Source organism: Haliotis rubra, unplaced genomic scaffold, assembly GCF_003918875.1.
Source record: "Haliotis rubra isolate DU_JTF1 unplaced genomic scaffold, ASM391887v1 Scf515, whole genome shotgun sequence".
In the NCBI taxonomy this organism is placed as follows: Eukaryota; Metazoa; Mollusca; class Gastropoda; order Lepetellida; family Haliotidae; genus Haliotis; species Haliotis rubra.
The window spans coordinates 710,043-729,948 of NW_025767208.1; the positions used below are offsets into that span (position 1 = coordinate 710,043).

Below are 19,906 nucleotides of genomic sequence, written 5' to 3' on the forward strand. Positions count from 1 at the left end.
AGTTTTGTTTATTGTCTTCCATTCAACTTGCAACCCAGCTAAAGGGAATAGTTATATGGATATACAACATATTTATTCCAGTAAATGCGATGTTGTTTCGGTCAAGATGCTAACACCGTTATCACTTGCTTGAATTTGAACATCCATAGAACTATATATATTCCTTTGTTTGCTCATGTGAATGTGGGCGACATTCTCTTACAGAGACTCCATCATCGTGAGCGTTATAGGCGAGTTGACAAGTGTATTTGCTGGTTTCGTTGTCTTTGCAACATTCGGGTTCCTGGCTCATAGTTTACAACAACCTGTGGCTGACGTTGTAAGCTCGGGTAAGTCGGTTACTGTTGAAGTAATAAATAGTTTTCATTCAGTAATTTAGCAGTGTTGAATTGTCTCAATGCAGTACTTACAGTAATGAAATATATCGGTGTGATAATTACAGCAATGACATGTCTCAATGCAGTACTTACAGTAATGAGATGTCTCAGTATGGTAATTACAGTAAAGAGTTGTCTCAATGTAGTACATACAGTAATGAATACTATTAGTCTAAACTCATTATCAACAGAATTCAATTATCTTAATTCAGTAGGCAAAGGTAAGTCCCCATGGCCCCTAGTATGCTATGGTGATCAACCTTCAGTTGTTGGCGATCTATAGCCCGTTTTTTATATTGTATTGTCTTTCATAGTTAAGATATTTTAGAGTTTCATACTATATATTTTACAATTATATCTGTGATATTCTTGTTATTTTTACTGTCCTTCGCCGACAGATTTTTATAATTTACCATAATTTATTATGAGGTTATAACTTGTTTATGATCACGATATTCCTGAAATGGTGTATTCCCAGAGTGGACCCTCTGTTTATTACGTTACAACCAAATTCAGGGGCCACTAGCGGGCAACTCGTTAAGAACGTGTAAACGTGGGGGCCAGTGTGGGACAACTTGTTAGTTGTCAAAACAAAGAGTTAATCTGCTACTGTGAGTAGAAGACAGTAGTAATAATCTGCTACTGTGAGTAGAAGACAGTAGTAATAATCTGCTACTGTGAGTAGAAGACAGTAGTAGTAATCTGCTACTGTGAGTAGAAGGTGGCTGCTGATGCTGTTAAGAAGCTGTGAACGTGTGATATGTGACTTGTGATATGACTTGTGTATTGACTTGTTGCTCCCCTCTCAAAGTGAGGATGTACTGATATGTAAATATAAGCCATGAATAATGTAAATGTACCGTGAAACACTTTTTGCTTTGTTGTTTCTTTTTCATCAGAGATCTTTCAAAGCATCACACCTCCCTAATTAGTCCAACACAGTTGGTAATTAAGCTGATTGTGTTAAGAGGGGCCAGTGTGGGAACACTTAAGTTTTCGGGGGCCACTCTGGGAAGGGTCGTTAAGAAGGCCTGAAAACTCAGGGGCCACTGTGGGAAGAGCCACTCCGGGAATAAGTCGCCTGAAATATTGCCGATATGACGTAAAATCTTAAATCACTCACTCACTTAATGCAGTAGTGAATCATCTGAATGCAGTAGTTGAAGTAAAGTCACCTCTTAATGCAGTAAATACAAAACCACATTGCCGCCGTTGCATGACAGGAAGCAATTTATTCAAAATCTGTGAGTGGCGAAATAAGACATGAAATATCCAGGGCATCACTGATATGCGATGTCCTCTGAAAAAGTTTCACATTTTTTCGCATTTTATACCCAATGGAATTATCAGTTTCTAAGGATAATCGAGACACATTAATCAGAATCAAATATGTTGGGACTATACATCTACCTTGAAGCTGTATGTCACGGTATTTTATACGATGTCGAATTGGTGTGAGTTTTGTGTTGCAATGTCATGAAAATATTTCAATCATGTAGATCCTGCAATGCCATTAAAATATTTCAATCATGTAGATCCTGCAATGTCATTAAAATATTTCAGTCATGTAGATCCTGCAATGTCATGAAAATATTTCAATCATGTAGATCCTGCAATGTCATGAAAATATCTCACTCAGGTAGATCCTGCAATGTCATGACAATATTTCAATCATGTCGATCCTGCAATGCCATGAAAATATTTCAATCATGTCGATCCTGCAATGTCATGAAAATATTTCAATCATGTAGATCCTGCAATGTCAAGAAAATATTTCAATCATGTAGATCCTGCAATGCCATGAAAATATCTCATTCATGACGATCCTGCAATGTCATGACAATATTTCAATCATGTAGATCCTGCAATGCCATGAAAATATTTCAATCATGTCGATCCTGCAATGCCATGAAACTATTTAAATCATGTAGATCCTGCAAAGTCATGAAAATATCTCTGTCATGTAGATCCTGCAATGTCATGAAAATATTTCAATCATGTAGATCCTGCAATGTCATGAAAATATTTTAATCATGTGGGACTGTATATCTACCTTGAAGCTGTTTGTCACAGTATTTTATACGATGTCGAATTGGTGTGAGTTTTGACTTGCAATGCCATGAAAATATTTTAATCATGTAGATCCTGCAATGTCATGAGAATATTTTAATCATATAGGTCCTGGCATTGGATTTATTGTGTACCCAGGGGCAGTTTCATTACTTCCGTTTCCTCAACTATGGTCCGTACTATTCTTTACAACACTGCTGATGATGGTGGTTGACTCAACGGTAAATATAGTAAAATGTGCCTTTTCTTAATCATAACAAATAGCGGCATACGGTTAGGAATCACCATCAGATAATGATCACACCTAATAATGAAGTATGTTATGTAGTGAAATACCATATGTGATTATGCAGTTTACTCGCAAATATTTAATTCAACACATAACATACGGATCACAAAACACAAGGCATACATCACGTGTCTTATACATTTATGTAAGGTGACAAAGTCGGTTGTCTTTCATTCCTTCAATCTATCTATCCCATTTCCAGTCGAAGTATTTTCATCATCTGTGTTTTTAATCTTAAAATATATGTTCTTTGCAATTTTTTCACAAAATCGCCAAAATCTGAAGGAATGATGTAAATCCAGCAAGGATTCAGCAGTTAGCAAAAGTACTGTAAGTCCCCATGGTACCTAATATGATGATCTACCTTCAGATGATGGCGATCTGCAGCCCGTTCTAAATTCTGTCTCTGATATGCTATATGCTATTCACTGTCCTTCATTGACTCGTTTTTGATAATTTAAATGTATTTATTATGAATTTAGGATTTCTTTTAGTTATGGTAGGGCTAAAATACTGCCGATGTGTCTGTAAAATTTAACTCACTCACTCACACAAAGTATCTATCCAATTTTCCTTGAAGTGTTTTGTCGTGCATAGTTTGCCCATGTTGAGACAGCTGTTGGTTGTATGGAAGATCTGCTTCCGAGGCGGTTCCACGTCAAGCATCTGCAGACTATCATGGCTGCTGTGTTCATGGGAGCCGTAAGCCTTGTCGGTCTTGTGTTCACAACTCATGTACGTACTATGCTTGTACTTACACTTAGCATAAAATTTATGTCGCTTGCATTGACATACACATTATACTTACCTCGACAGACAGAAACTGCTGTTACCCCTTTGATAACGACGTCTTTTCTTCATGAACACGATGCAGTCTTGTAGAAGCCAAATCACATTAGTCACGCCGAAGACCCGGGTTCGATTCCCCACATGGGTACAATGTGTGAAGCCCATTTCTGGTGTCCCCCCGCCGTGATATTGCTGGAAATTGCTAACAGTGGCGTAAAACGATACACACTCACTGACCAGTTCACACTGAGCTTGTCATGTTGTTGACCTTTTATATAAGGCTTCCATCCCAAAATGCATGTTGATTAATAGGTACACAATCATGTCTGTTGATGGGAATATGCATTAAAATATTATATATTATGATACAAAAGATTCGTAGAGACATAAGAACACATTTGATTTACACCGTGCAGAAAGCAGAAGTACTGTGAGATCCACGGTCCCTAGTATGGTGACCTTACTTCCGTTGCTAGCCATCTCTTGACACTTTTTATCTCGAATCGTTAATTGTTGGTATATGATTTTAATTTTCTTTGATCTAGTTTTAACAAATTGGTGATAATCTAGTAATTTCACTGTCCTTCGTTGGCAGGATTTTATAAATGATATGTAGTTATCATGAATTTCGATCTAGTTTTAGTCACGATATTGCTGAAATATTTCCGATGTGACTTAAAATCTTAGCTAACTCACTTACACATTTGCATCCAGACAATAATATAGCATATTACCACGAACACATATAATGGTTAATGTTCCGTATAAAAATCATATGTACGTTATATTCCTTTCCGACATGTAATATATACTGAGTCAAAAAAGAAACTTCACATTCTTTCTTCAGGGCACTATAAAAGAACAAGAGGTGGTAAGATAGTTAAATTGTTATTATTTCATTGCTGAAACCTGTGTGATGTACTCGATACACTGACAGTGCCATAATAAGTTCCATTAGGCTACACCGCCGTTCCAAAACATGGGTATACAGAATGTCAAGTCACAAGAATAAAAATGGGAAATTTCTCAGTTCAATATCGTGTATGGCCGCCGCGCGCATTCACCACTGCCAAACACCGTCTCCTCATCGACTGCCTGATGCTTGTGAATACGTGGTTGGGGATTCTGCGCCATTGCTCTTGCAAGGCAGCGCCAAGTTCCTGCAAATTCTGAGGTTGGTTCCTAAGACCACGAAGCCTTCTCCCAAGTGCATCCCAAACGTGCTCCCAAGTGCATCCCAAACCTCGATGGCCAGTCCATGACGTTGATTCCAGCGTTTTGAAGGAAATTTCGTGTCAACATCGCGGTATGCGGCCGAGCATTATCATGCTGGAACTGTAGACCTGGGCCATGAGCCGCCATGAAAGGAACGAGTTCAGGGGGTGAGCACCTGGTCGCGGTAAGTAGCAGCTGTGAGGTTTCCACGGATGACCAGAAGTCGGGAACGGTTGTTCCCACAGAAAGCACCCCACACCATGCAACTTCCGCCCCCGAATCTGTCGACTTCCTGTACACAACATTGGGCATACCGTTCACGACGTCGTCTCCAGACTCTATGCCTGCCGTCCGCGAATCTGAGGGTAAACCTGGATTCATCGCTAAAGACGACTCGTTTCCAGTCTCTCTGGGTCCATCGGAGGTGACGTTGGGCCCACAGCAGACATTGACGTTGATGAAACGGCGTCAATATTGGCCCACGATATGGACGTCGAGAATGGAGATTGGCAGCCCGCAACCGATTTCGAATGGTCTGTGAGGACAGTCGACCTCTAAACATCTCAGCCCTGGTTCGTGTAGCCGGCAGAAATCTGTCACGTAGGTGACGTAGGACGATTTGACGGTCTTCTGCTCGTGACGTCACACGTGGACGACCCGACCTTGGGCGATCACAAGTGGTGCCAGTTTGTTGTAGACGACCTCGCAAGTCATACACAGTACGACGGCTGCATCCCATTGCTCTTGCGACGTCAATAACTGATCTTCCCGCTTGCAACATGCCAACGGTACATTCACGTTGCACATTTGACAATCGTGGCATTTCAAGTACCGTTGGAACTGTGGTTTAAAAGTGTTTTTTCAATTCTTGAGGCCAATGCAAACACGGGCATATGAAGAAAACTTCGATGCGAAGATCACGTGATCGACTGCACGTGCAAAACCTGATTTGGCACTAACGTCATTTGCACGAGGAATGGATGGGTTTGAGTGGGTTTTGCTAACGTTTTTCTAGAGTCGAAAGATAGGAATCCCATTTCGGATACATAGATGTATCATCAGAGAAAAATTGTTCTTTTTTTTTCAAATTACATTTTGTGAAGTTTCTTTTTTGACTCAGTATATATGGATTAGTATATCATGGAGCAGTTAATCGTCTTCTTCAACTGTTATTGCGGGCCTGTCCTTATTGTCCTAATATAATTTGTAGGGACACACATTGTGTAACGGCGAGCTCACTTTGAAGCCATTTTTATAACATTTGTCCATGACTACTATTATATATGTATTATGTTCGTAATTAACTGTATTTTAGTGACATTTAAGTGTAATCGCACGTCAGTGTTTATATCGAAAATGGCTACATAAACAAAATCGCTGGAAAAGATTAGTGGTATCATTGTCTGACTTTGAAATATTTAAATAACCTATCGTATGAATAGAGACCCGATGTGCACGCCAGTGTTTCACATGTATATGTACCTATTCCAGGGCGGAGTATACGTGGTACAGCTGGTTGATTGGTATGTGGGTGCTGTGGCCTGCTTCGTCATTGCTGTACTCGAGTGTGTAGCTGTTGGCTGGTGTTACGGTAGGAAAAGTTACAAAATGCATTCTTATACATATATATTAATAGAAGCACCAAAACCCATTTACCTTACTATACGTATTAATATAACTAACAAATGGTTGTCTCCCTTTAACTGTGAATGTATACTTGCCTGCCACCCGTACTTTATAAGATGTACAAAGCTAAGGATTCGGAAAAGCTACAGGAAGTAATTACTTTCACAATCTTGTCAACATTACAGAAATTGCAAGGCAAATATAGCCTATTCCTGAACTCGTCATTCTTTTGACAAGATTAAATAAAGTGCATTACATCCTCCACAACAAAACATTTAGGTTATCAAACATATTGTACACGTTCAAACGTGTCTAGCAACCTCTCGCAACCGCAACCCCATTTCCGCAGCCATTTTATGATTAACACAACTGAGTGAGTGAGTTTATATTTAACGTCACATCAGCAATATCTCAGCCGTATCGTGACGAAAACAATTTATATAATACAAAAATGAAAACATTGTGAAGAATTAAACCCGTCGACGATGGACAGTAAAAATACTAGAGTATCACAGATATGAACATAAAACTAGCATGTAAAACTAAAACAGTGTAATTAAAGAAGACAATACAATATAAAACACGGGCTATAGATCGCCAACAACTGAAGGTAGATCACCCCACTAGGAACCGTGGTGACTTACATTACTTTTGCTACCTGCACGGAGCCTAGTTGGATTTACACCATCCCTTCAGCCGCTGGCGATTGTAGGATAATTGAGCCGAAATTTAAAAGAACAAAAATACTACGTTTAAAAACTTGGTACGTGAAAAGTTTACTTTGAAAGCTTTGGGGACTTACGTACCCTCTCAGGAGAACGATTAACCTGTTCAATGCAGCAAATAACCTTTGAAGTATTTCAACTACATACATACACCCGTTCACTATCTTCACACTTAAACTAATTATATATAAATGATAATATGATTATGCTCAAACACATTCATATCATCGGGTTGAAATTCGTGTCATGACAGTACACCGTCATACTGCTGTATTGTTGGCAAGTGCACCGTTTAGCAGGAAACAATGCAACACATGTATGTATTCTGCAAAAATTGAAAACTCATATCGTTCAAATCATGCTTCTGTGTTGGGAATCCTGCATGAATTGAATCTAAATAAGTTGTAACTTTGTAGTGAGTGAGTGAGTGAGTTAGAATTTAACGTCACCTCGGCAATATTTCAGCCATATAGTGACGAGAAATGTTTTACATAAACAATAAATTAAAGTTGCTAAATAATCAGTCATCGAAGGACTGAAAAATAACTAGAGTATCACAGATGGAGTCTAAAACTAGCATGAACATGTAAAACTATTTTATTTACGAAGACAATACAATATAAAAACGGGCTATAGATCGCCAACAACTTGTAACTTTTTAGCCACTGGAAGGAGAGTTTATATATCTTCACTGGCTACCTTACTTGCGAGGGCTAGTAACAAAGGGATTAACTGGTACGGCGACAAAATTTCTGTTCATATTTTTCTGACACGAGTTATTAAACTGTATTTGACAGGTGCCGAGCCTTTCTCTGCTGATGTGCAAATGATGATCGGAAAACGCCTACCTGTAATCTACAAAGTTGTTTGTTTCATCATCGTCCCTGCTCTCTTGACTGTAGGTCTCATTTGTTTCTTATCGATTTAGACCATAAGAATCCATATATAACCCCTCAAGATGCGGGTTACAATTGGTCTTCCGCAACGCATGCTTGTCCTAAGAGGCGACTAACAGGATCGGGTGGTCATCCTCGCTGACTTACTTGGCACATGTCATCGTATTCAAATGGCGTAGATCTGTGCCCACGCAGTTGACAACTAGATTGTCTGGACAAGCCTGGATTCGTTACAGACTCTTGGGATATTTCGGCGTTAAACAACAAACAACCAAAAATCATTTCAAATACATCTCTCACTTTGGTCAGTACTAAAGTAACTGTTACGTATACTGTACAACCATCCCTTCATATTTGCATCAAAGGAGTACAACTTGTTTTGTTTTCCTTTGAATTTGTTGTTTTCCAAATGAATGATTATAGCTTCTTAGTATAACCTTCAAACATAGTATATGCATCAACAAGTGACCGATTGTGATGTTCATCTTCATGTGTTTTTTTTTCAGACGTATATTTATGTACTTCTGAATATATACAACTTGAGAATGTAGTTCGCAACTAAAATATGTCATTGCAGATAGTTTTGGTTTTGACGTTGGCTTCATACAAGCCTCCAAGATACGGAGAGTACGATTACCCAACGTCGGCCATCGTCTTTGGATGGTTCATTGCTCTTGTGTCCGTAGTTCCTGTTCCAGTATGTATGGTCACACAGATACTCAAGATGGAAGGATCCTTAGCACGGGTATATTTCCTTATAGAAACTGTTCATACTTTTAATATATCGTATGGAATGCAACTGAATCCTCACAAGTTATAAGTACTTTCTGTTGTGCTTGGTTTGGGGATATTACACAGGTCCGAAATAATTCCTTTTCGTAAGTTGCGAATGAAATAAATGTGGTGGGATGTCGCAACTTTTAAACATTTTCACGTAGCTGGACATTTGCCGTACAGCGGTAAACAACAAACATTGCGGAAGTTATGAGAAGCAGTTGAAGTAGCCAGGATTTCACAGTGCAAAGTTGCATTATGAAGACATGAAGTTTAGTGAGAAAACACCTTCGTTGTTGTTTCCGGATTACTTTTGTCCTGTCACAGAATCAGACACTTGATGCATGGGAAGACGTAGAACTGAAACGTCCATGTTAACTATTATTTTCGTTCTTATACATAAACATAGCATGTCTTCATGTTATTCCAACTTCAGAATGCCGTTAAACCATTCAGACATGATAGTGTGAAGAGTACAACGCTATTGACAGAAGGCATGTCTCATTTGCCCATGTTGGACATGTTTAATACACAAATTACCTGTATGTTAATTGTCCTGTAATATGTCTTTATGTGATGCAACGTTATCACTTGATCTCTATAGTTTCTTAAGAAAAGTAATTGCATGCTTAGAAATATTACGGTAAACAGTGCATACACACACGTACAATATTTCGGTCGCCAGTGGTGTGAACCGGTTTTTCTTTAGGATTTCATGACTTCATTGTAAAAAAATCTAGAGCCAATATAACGTTACATTCCAAGAATATGTTATCGATAAAGCGTCATACTTGTATGTGGTTCCTCTTGTTTGTGCAATGTCCTGATGTTTGAGGTGTTACCTTTGCTTGTGTGTATATCTGATGTTTCAGCGTATTAAAGCTTCCGTGATGCCCGCGCTTGAGTGGCTTAGATTAAGACGACAACATGGTCTGGAAGACAAGCAAGAGTCGATATCTGCGAAGGACAACTTCCTGTTTATGATCGGGCGATAATAACACGCACTAGACTGTATCAGGGACAGCTGTTTCGTATCTGTATATGTGTATCTGTCACCTTGCTTAGCATTTTTATTATCCCCGCCGTGCGTTTAGCGCGAAGCGGGGGATATAGTATTAGGCTCCGTCAGTCTGTCCGTCCGTACGAATTGGAATATCTTAAGAACTTTTGACTGGATTCTTTTCGTATTTGGTACCTAGCTTCATCACAGTAAGAGAAATGTTCCAGTCAGGTTTGGTGACCTTGACCTTTATTTCAAGGTCACTAGGGGACTTTAACGCTTTACCCTTGTCAGCGAGATATCTCAAGAACCGTTCACTGGATTTTCTTCATATTCAACACTAAGCCTTATCTAGGGAAGGCTCAGGGCCCAATCCATTTTGGTGACCTTTACCTAATTTTCAAGGGAATGGCGACACTTTGAAGATTTCAGAATGTCAAACTGCATGTTAAGCTTGTCAGCGAGATATCTCAAGAACAGTTCACTGGATTTTGATTTTATAATTTGCGGCGTGGGATTATGTCACCTTAGTGACAATGCTTGTGCTTATTTACGAAAGGAAGACTTAGTGATGAGTGGATGGTCGTGAATCTTGGCATGTATGTGTAACTTTAAATTTAACTCACTGGCTTGTATGTAATTCCGAATAGAAGCTGAAAACAGTAACTGCATATGTGTTGCCACCTTGCCTTTGTTAGTTTTCTTATTCATTGAAGGAATTAGTGAATCGACGGACACCTGTTGTTAAACTTGGTTATTTCCGATTAGAAGCTGCACACTGTAGATGTACATGTGCTGACACCTTGCTGATTGTTTGTGTGCTTAGTCGTGGCTGGAGTGAGTGAGTTTAGTTTTACGCCGCTTTTAGCAATGTTCCAGCAATATCACGGCAGGGGACACCACAAATGGGCTTCACACATTGTACCCATATGGGGAATCGAACCCGGGTCTTGAGCGTGACGAGCCAACGCTTTAACCATTAGGCTACCCCACCGCCCCAGTCGTAGCTGGAAGTGGTCAAGTGGAATGTCATTAGTTTATGTAATATAAGACGACGATAACATATAAGAATGAATTATTGGTGCTGAAATAACAGTTTACTAATTATTTTTATGCCAGTTGCCTATATATCGCCCTGAAGCTCCAGTTTTAGATTAATTGTATGATTGCTATTGTCATTCTTCATGTGTAGAGGGCGTTTGTTTTGTTTTTCTCCTGTCCAGTTACGACTTTTACGTGTATGCAGTGTAGTAAGGTCCCATATCAGTTTTCAATATGCCAACACAAAACATTTAAACACCAACTTTCTAAACTGCACGTTGGCAAACAGACACGTATTATTACTTTCGACTAAATTGGCGGCAGTGCCTCTTTTATTATAAAACTGCTTTATTGAGATGTAAATCTTGCTGAAAGCTAAAACTGCATTATCATTAGATGTACTGTTTGAAAAGTAAGAACTTATCGTTATTTGTTTGATTAGTATATTCATATCGATTAGGTTTGTTTGTTTTATCCTCAAGAGTCCAATATAGCTAGTTTTATTTCTTGTGTTACGTTCCCGTTAATTAACACATCGAGAGCAATGTAAATATATTATATGTTTTTAATTCTTAATCTTGTTAGTTTTAAACAAATCACCATGAACACATTTATGCTCTTATTCTCTCTAACACCTGCCACAAATATACTATTCACCATTAACTGGTTACTTTCATGTGTGCATGAAACGGAAACTTCTTTCCGGGAAAATATAATCAGCCGAGATATCAAATATAAAGTGTACGCCAATATATTTCAAATTCTGTTCCAGTGTTCATTCCGCCACATATGTTTTGTTTTGGTATTAGTGCAAGTTGATCATAGTCTGTTAATTTCTAATAAATATTCTTGCGTCGCCTTTCATGAACGTTTGTGATTTTTATATGATCCTAAAATGTATGCCGTATGAGTGTTTTGTCCAAATCTACGTTGTTACTATTTGATTCGAAAGTTGAAACGAAATAGCTCACGGGGAATCAGTCAGTAAGAAAACTACGTGTGAAACTAACAGACAATAAAGAAATGTACTGCAATAAATGACTGTATTCTATAATTAAGTAAGCATACAAATTTATACAAATCACTACAAAGGTATCAGTGGAGCAGTACAAATTCAAATACAAATACAATACAAGAATATTGATTGTAGCTATAAATACACTAATGGTAATATTCACATCTCAGCAACAGTAGTCCAACTAAGAAGAAAGAACTAGGCATAGAGTTTCCAGGGTATGATCGTCACATGCAATCCTTGGCTTCATGTGGCTTCAGATAGCATCTCAGGCAGATGATTTAGGAATAAGTTCCTTGTAGCCTTTTCCAGATCACTCTATCAATGTACAACAGATGATACATTGTTGCCACAACATGTAACACTGCCCCATAACAAAGTTTTGCGAAAAATGTATATCAGCAAAGTAGATATTTTGAAACATTTTTCCAGATCGGTTGCATGCTTCGATATACAATTGTGCCAGATACTGGACATATCCCAGAGTGATACATTATGCTTAGGATCAACATCATATACTACAGAGTTTAAACAAATATATAATAACTGGAATGCAGAACGTACATAGTCATGCCACGAGGTTATATTACGTATCGCAACATAAAAACGTTTTAGCAAGCTCATTGTGAGTGAGTGAGTTTAGTTTTACGCCGCATTCAGAAATATTCTAGCTTTATGGCAGCTCTTTGTGCTCACCTGATATATATCAATATATATAGTGCTACGGTTTAGAAATTACTGAGATAGAATGGCTGTGAGTACCCATAAAACCAGCAAAATGAAACACATACAGGTCTATAATATTTAATTATATATTGAATGAAGACAGGGTTACAATACATGACCGTACAGATTTCCAATACAATACAATTCAGTCACAAATTTAAAATATCGAGTCACAAATCTAAAATATTAACTCACCAAAGTCTTGATATTCCTGGTAAACAGATGTGCTGATTGAAGAATGTTAACAGCTGTTGAATGATCAATGAAGACGAGTGGTAGGTCTCTTGAGTGGTTAAACGTCGATGTTAGCAGACAGATGAGCGTAAATCCAAAGCAGTAGTAGTCCCCTCATACATCTCAACAACCATCCCTTATATACCTATGATACAGTTCTAGACGTTTCTAGCAGAAGCCATACCACGCCGGAATCATGTCGAAATTACTCTCAGCTTCCACCATTCGTGACCAACTCTTGTTATTCCGGAGAAGCCGAATAGCGACTCGTGCCCCTCTGGAAGGATTTCATATCATTTTGCGAATGAATATCGGAACTACTATAAATAAGGACGATAACACTGTTCTTTTTTTTCATTCCAATGGTAATTAATATCACCGAAGGACTCGTATATTGTATTCAACAAAGAATGAAACCTCTTTCATACAACCGAAAGAAGAAAAAAAATGTTAAACACATATTCTGACGTAATTACCAGCTGTTCACCTTATATTTCCAAATGTATATTATAAATAGGGTTTAAGAATCACAAATGGGATTTATTTTACTGCATAATAATCTTCTTTTCTTTTCAGCTACAATAAATTCCAAAGCAGATACTCAAAAGTAACATTCAAATATTTCTCAAATTGAACTTTAGTGTAACCTTGCTGCCATAAGACTGGTGGAATTTTAGAATGGATACGCTGAACAAAATATGAATGACCCTGGTAAAAAGTCAGACTAAAAGTCAGTCAGTTGTGAAATATAAATCCAATGTAATAGATATTAAAGATGATTAGCTACAATACATAGATGTAATATTATTGTTTTGAAACTCGTAGCGTTTTATGTTGCAATCAACAGACATCATAACATGTCATGTGTTCAAGTATCACACCTGCCTGTCTGTGTAATTACATAATGTGACAAAGACCGAACTCGGGCCATAAATCAATGCATTTTGTTTATGGTGTATAGCCTGATTGGTGTTAAGTTCAAATTGCATGTGGTCAGTGATAGCAGCTGTGTATTGAATATTGTCAGACAGGCAGGCAGACACACAGGTGTCAATAAAACAAGACATTGAGTTTTGTCTGTGACAACGACATATCTATATCACAGTTAGAAATTCAGTACAACGCTAAATAATGACATTGCTTTTAAGTATCGAACTGAGAAAGTGACTCGGTAAGAAGAACGTGTGGTGAAATAGACAAATGAAATTATATAAACAGTTAATTTACTGTCATAACATATAAAAAGCTCGCGCCTGTGAGATATCAACAAAACATTAGAAAAATAGTTCACACCAAAGCCTTCACCGCGTATTCACCCGACAACCCGCTTCCAAGCTGCGCGAACCTATTTCACTGCGCACGTGCTATGAGCGCAGCCCAGCTGTTGAAACCCGTTTTCCCCAGAAAAGTCTGGGGAAAATTAGTGAAACGTTTGAACTCCGATTTCGCGCGTTTTTTTTCATCGCGTTATTTTTTAACTTTATAAGTTGAATTTGCATTTTTGACGATTTGTTTCGGTAAGTCCATACCGAAAGGTATCAGAATCTGCAAAGTTGTGTTTTACGTTGCATGTGACTTTTAAGTATATTTCCTAAAATGTTGGAAAGCGCACGTACAATCTCCGAAACAAGCCCACAAGATCGTCAGAAACACACTCAGTTGCCAGCATGACAGCCGTTATGTGAACAAATGCACGTGCGTGTATTTGAATCTCTCGCCGTCCATGACACTATTCTTATTAAAAACTTCACTTGAGGCAACACAATTCTTCATGATTTCTTAAACAATAACATAACGACATAAGTATTGAAGTACTTGGGATTGTTTTTATCAAATCACCACTTTGTCTGGTTTGATACGATTCTTGGCACGTTTATACAGGTACGATCCTTCTTGTAGTGAGTGAGTGAGTTAATATTAATCACATCGGCAATAGTTCAGCCATATCGTGACGAGTACATATTTGTCATTGAAATGTAATATGTGTATATTAGAAAAACCTGTCTTCAAAGGACAGTAAGACAACTGGAATATCACAGTTACAACTAAAACTAGTGGAAAGTTAAATCTTAAAACAATACAATATAAAAACTGGCTATAGATCGCCAACAACTGGAGGTAGATCACTAAACTAGGGACCATGGGGACTTACATTACTTTTGCTACCTGCATGGACCCTAGCTGGATTTATATCATCCCTTCAGCCGCTGGTGATGGTAGGAAGATTAAGCCGAAATTTAAAATAACAAAAATACTACATGTAAAACAGCTGGTAAATTTAAATTTCCTTTGAATGTTTCGGGACTTACGTACCCTCTCAGAAGCCTTCTTGTAAGTCACGGAAAGAGGAGAGTAGTTACGATGAGTTTCCACAGTCCGACCGGAAGCAAAGCAAACAAAGGGCAGGTAACTCCCAAGCCCACACTCAACAGGTGGAGATACATAGCTGAAGTTCAAGGTGTGAGTTAAAATCCACACTCAGCGCTTTAAACTATTGTGGCCTATAACAATTAAAAGTTGATGTGACAATACATTTAACAAAAACACATCATCACAACAATATGATGACAAGAAAAAAACCTGCACTCACATGTGTCTCAATGCTTTGGTGATTAAAGCAGGCACTCCTTTCAAATATTATGACCAGTCTCCAGTCCGATAATTACTTATTGATTGTCCAGATCGGTCGAAGGCTATCGGCCACAGGTAGAGGACAGAACTACAGAGGGCGACACCATGTCTGCTATGGTAAGTTTCCTGGCTCGAATAACACGAAATATTGAAATCCACAATGCCATTTAGAAAGTGGTCAAATGTAACATATGTTATATTTTGGATTACAATTTCTTAGTAAAGTACAGATTCTATTACTTCTGTTGGGTTGAGTCGCATCCGGGATTCGAACCCACACCCTCAGAGTCAGGCACCTAATCGCCAACACACAAAGTCAGACGCCTCGACTGCTCAGCCACCGCGGCTTCAACACGACATATTGACATCGAAAGAACAGTTGTCCACAGAGTAGTATGTTGTATAAAATTCTCCTTTTGAAACTACATAATTAGACAACTAAACAATATTCTAAAGGGACTGTTAGGGTATTGGAAGTTTGGGCCTGTAAAATCAGTTTGGTTTACATGGGTTATGGTGAAATGTGCTGTTATTCAAATAAACACTTGACCTGACTTTAGAAGGTGCTTGACTAACATGATTTATCGACATAACCAGAACTTATGTCCGCAATGTCGGATAATGTCAACCAGGGTATCAAAAGTAATGTAAGTCCCCACGGTTCCTAGTATGGTGATCTACCTTCCGTTGTTGGCGATCTATAGCCCGTGTTGTATATGTATTGTCTGCTTTAATTAAAATGTTTTAGTTTTCCATGCTAGTTTTATATCCATATCTGTGATACTCTAGTTATTTCATAGTCCGTCGATGACTGGTTATTTACCTACGTGTATTTATTGTGTATGCCCCACATTTCTCGTCACTATAAGGCTGAAATATTGCCGAGGTGACATTAGATTTTCACAACTCACTCACTCACTCGGATAATGTGTGACAGTCTCTGAAGAATTGTTATAGAGTTATAGGTATAGATTGTATATAGATATTTTGAAGTGTTCGTAACTGGAAGTGTGGGGCTGTTTGGTCGGTTGAATCTAGATGAGTTGAGGCGGATGGGGTCTCTGTCACTCTTTCTCTCTATGGGTGACCTGATTTCAACAGAAATTTATCAAGAACGTTAAACTTTACAATGACTTTACATAAAGTAAAGGCATTAAAGAGATCAAGAGGTCAAGAGTTCGAAAACAAACTAAACTACCATGCCAAAAAAGGATATCACTTTTAAAATAAACAATGACGCTGGTGCAGGTTTGAACCCAAGCAGAAAACATTCGCCAAAACGCAACATGATCCCCGACAACAACGCAGCTGTTCAAAACTTCGTACAAATCGTGCATTTTCAAAACTTGAAAACGTAATTGTGGGACGTGCCAATATAGGGGTATTACTTCATGTAATTTATTAATACCTACTTGAGTTTCCAACTTCTTCTGCATTAGGTCACGGATGTACGATCTAATGATAGCTTTTTAATCAGAGTATGGAATGAGAAGTGGTGTCACAGATTTGTTGAGTGCTGCTTTAGCCATTGTGTTACTAGAGATTTCAACCAGCATGTCAGGGTAACCAACAGAGGACGATGCCGCATTGGCCAGTAGCAAGATGATTATATAATTCAATAATTTCAATTGAGAGTGGATGTTTACAAGAAATACTTTTTATAGCCTGAAGGCAAGGAAGAGAGTCTGAAAAGATTATGTATTGTTTATAGTTATGGTGTTTATTAATATGTTTAAGAGCTGTTAATATGGCGTTAGTTGCAGCTGTGAAAAAAAGAGTTGTTATCCGGTAATCGAGAAGATATCGTTTTGGATCCAATGACTGTGGCAAAAGCAACTGCGCCACCATCCTTGGGCCCATCTGTAAATAAAGATTTAAACGTATCATAATTATTTGTTTTAATTCATTAAATTCCTGTTTATATTGCAATTAATTTGTTTCTGACTTTTTAATGTGTTCAAGATAAGGTCGACTTTGGGCCTTACTAATTGCCAAGGAGGAGAAGAAAGAAGACGGGAAGGATATATATTTTCCAGCTCAATGCCAGCAGCAGAAATGAATGGTTTAATTTTTAACAAGTGAAGATTTTTTATTATACAGATCCTCATAAAGAGGATTAAAACATAACTGTGTGTAGGATTGGATTCATTAGAATACAGATTTGTGATACATTGTAAATATTATTTGTTATGGCGGAGTTTTAAAGATGGCTCATCGGGAGAGAGACTGTCAATAGGAGAGGTTCTGAAAGATCCAAGACAAAGTCTTAGAAATTGGTGGCGGACAGTATCAAGTAGTTTGAGGTTGTTTTCACAGGCTCCACCATATACGATGGTAATCATTGTTGCAATCGGAACAGTGATCTATATAAGTGTAAGAGGAGGGTAGTTTGGTCTCCTCCCCACTTTGAGTTTGAGACGACTTTCAACAAATCGAATGCCTTCAGGCATTTGGCTTTTAGATATTTAACATGTGACAAAAAGGATAAATCCGAGTCAAAGATGAGACCACGGAACTCGATGGAGGACGGGATTCTGGTGGTTGAGGGCATAGGTGCCAGGAACAGCGTTCCTATTGCCCAACACACCACTTCGGCCCTATTTTCACCTAGACGGATGGTAGAACTGGCCCGGTTCTATCAATCGGCTGGTCACGCCATGCCCTGTGCATTGATAATATTCTTGTGCACATATTGTACATTTTTGTACATTTCTGACACTGAATGTTTATATTTCAAATTATATTATATATGTTTACCTAGAGTCCTATGCCAGAAGGCGGTGGCTCATGGGCCAATATGGTGATAATGACCTCCAAATGATGTATGTCTCTAATTTCTTGTCTTGGGCCGAACCAGTCGGGCATGAAATTGGTAGACAACTGCAGCTATTTGTGTTGTTGTATCTGGAGTATACCACCCCTGTATCCCTGGTGTCAGCATTTTGGAGATCAGTTGCATATTGACACCGTCCTTGTTGACACTCCATGGTGGGTGGGGGCAGGGGTGCTGAATCTATTTCCTTTCATCATGGCACTTCAAGCTTCTGGTTCATCTCGAAATGAAAAGAAATGACGTTTAGAAGATTTAGATCTCTCTTCTGGAAACACTTCTTCTAACAGTGACTCTTGGGCTCGATTTCTTGTAATTGAAGCTGCAGATTTTCTCCCAATCAAGTTAAACCCGTTTGCTATTTCCAAGGCTATGTCTGGCATCTGTGGAGAAGTAAAAAATGTTACTCGTCTCCGTAGTGGCTCGCTTCTTGTGGAGTGTGCACGGAGACAGCAATCTCTCAATCTTTTGTCAGTCAAGACTTTTGCCAATATTGAGGTTGCTGTGTCTGTGCACAGGACACTAAACTCTTGCCGTGGTATTATCAGAGATAGAGCTCGTTGTCTCTCTGATATGTCAGAGGAGGACATTGCAGCAGAGATAGAAGATCAGGGTGTGTCAGCTGTTAAACGATTCACAATTAAAACAAGAGGGAATCATTACAAAAACAAACACATATTTATTGACGTTTGCTCGTTCATCTCTCCCGCAGACGATTAAAGCAGGTTATTTTAACATCGGAGTGGATGTGTATATCCCCAATCCACTCCGGTGTTACAAATGTCAGCAATTTGGACACGGGTCACAATCATGCCGTAACACCATTGTATGTCACCGTTGTGGTGATCACCATGACGGCTCTGACCGGACAAAAATGTGTGCTAACTGTGTGCTAACTGTGATGGTACACATCCTGCTTCATCAAGATCCTGCCCTGTTTTTCAACGAGAATCTAAAATTATGAAACTAAAATGTGAAAAGATATTTCATACCTTGAGGCCAATAAACTGTTAACAACTGAAACTTCACCTCCGTCAAATGTCAGCTATGCTGCTGCGGTCAGTCGCCCAGTTGCAACATCTTCCATTTCATGTCAAACTGACTTGACTTGGATAAAATCAACCCAGCCTACCCTTTCAGCTTCAGCTTCAGCTCGTGAATCTTCTCCGGTAGTTACACACTCTACGTCTGGATCCCAAACAGACATTCAGACTGAAACCACACCAGAAACGTCAGCTTCACAACCAGACATAGATAAAATTTAGAAGAAGAAAGGAAAGAAAATCAACAAAGACAAACCTCCTATTGTCCCTTTACCTTTGCAGGTTCCTTTAGAGAACCAATTTGGACCTGTGGACACAGAGGTCACACTGTCCTCTCAGGACAGGTGGAGGAGCTACTCCTCCTCGCATTCCCGAGAAAGATCCCCTATTGAGGCACCATGACTCAATTGTCCACTATAATGCAATGGAATTGCAGAGGACTCAAAAATAACTTCAACGAGATACAGTTATTATTACTAGAATTCCAACCGACAGCAAGAGACATATCTCAAAGATACCGATATTTTAAATCAAAGACGATACAGTGATTACCACTCAATCTCTCCTCCAGGAGATAAAGCAACAGGAGGTGCTTCCATTTTGGTGCGGCAGGGTGTTATACATA

The 19,906-nt window shown here is 38.7% G+C and overlaps 1 long non-coding RNA gene across 1 annotated transcript in view; it reads left to right on the plus strand.

Annotated features, from left to right (window-relative positions):
* The first annotated feature begins 269 nt into the window (after nucleotides 1-269).
* LOC124292363 overlaps nucleotides 270-19,906 on the plus strand; it is a 63,629-nt gene continuing 43,992 nt past the window's right edge. The window contains exon 1 of the long non-coding RNA XR_006902430.1: nucleotides 270-329. This is a non-coding gene — a long non-coding RNA (uncharacterized LOC124292363). The remainder of the gene's footprint in view (nucleotides 330-19,906) is intronic.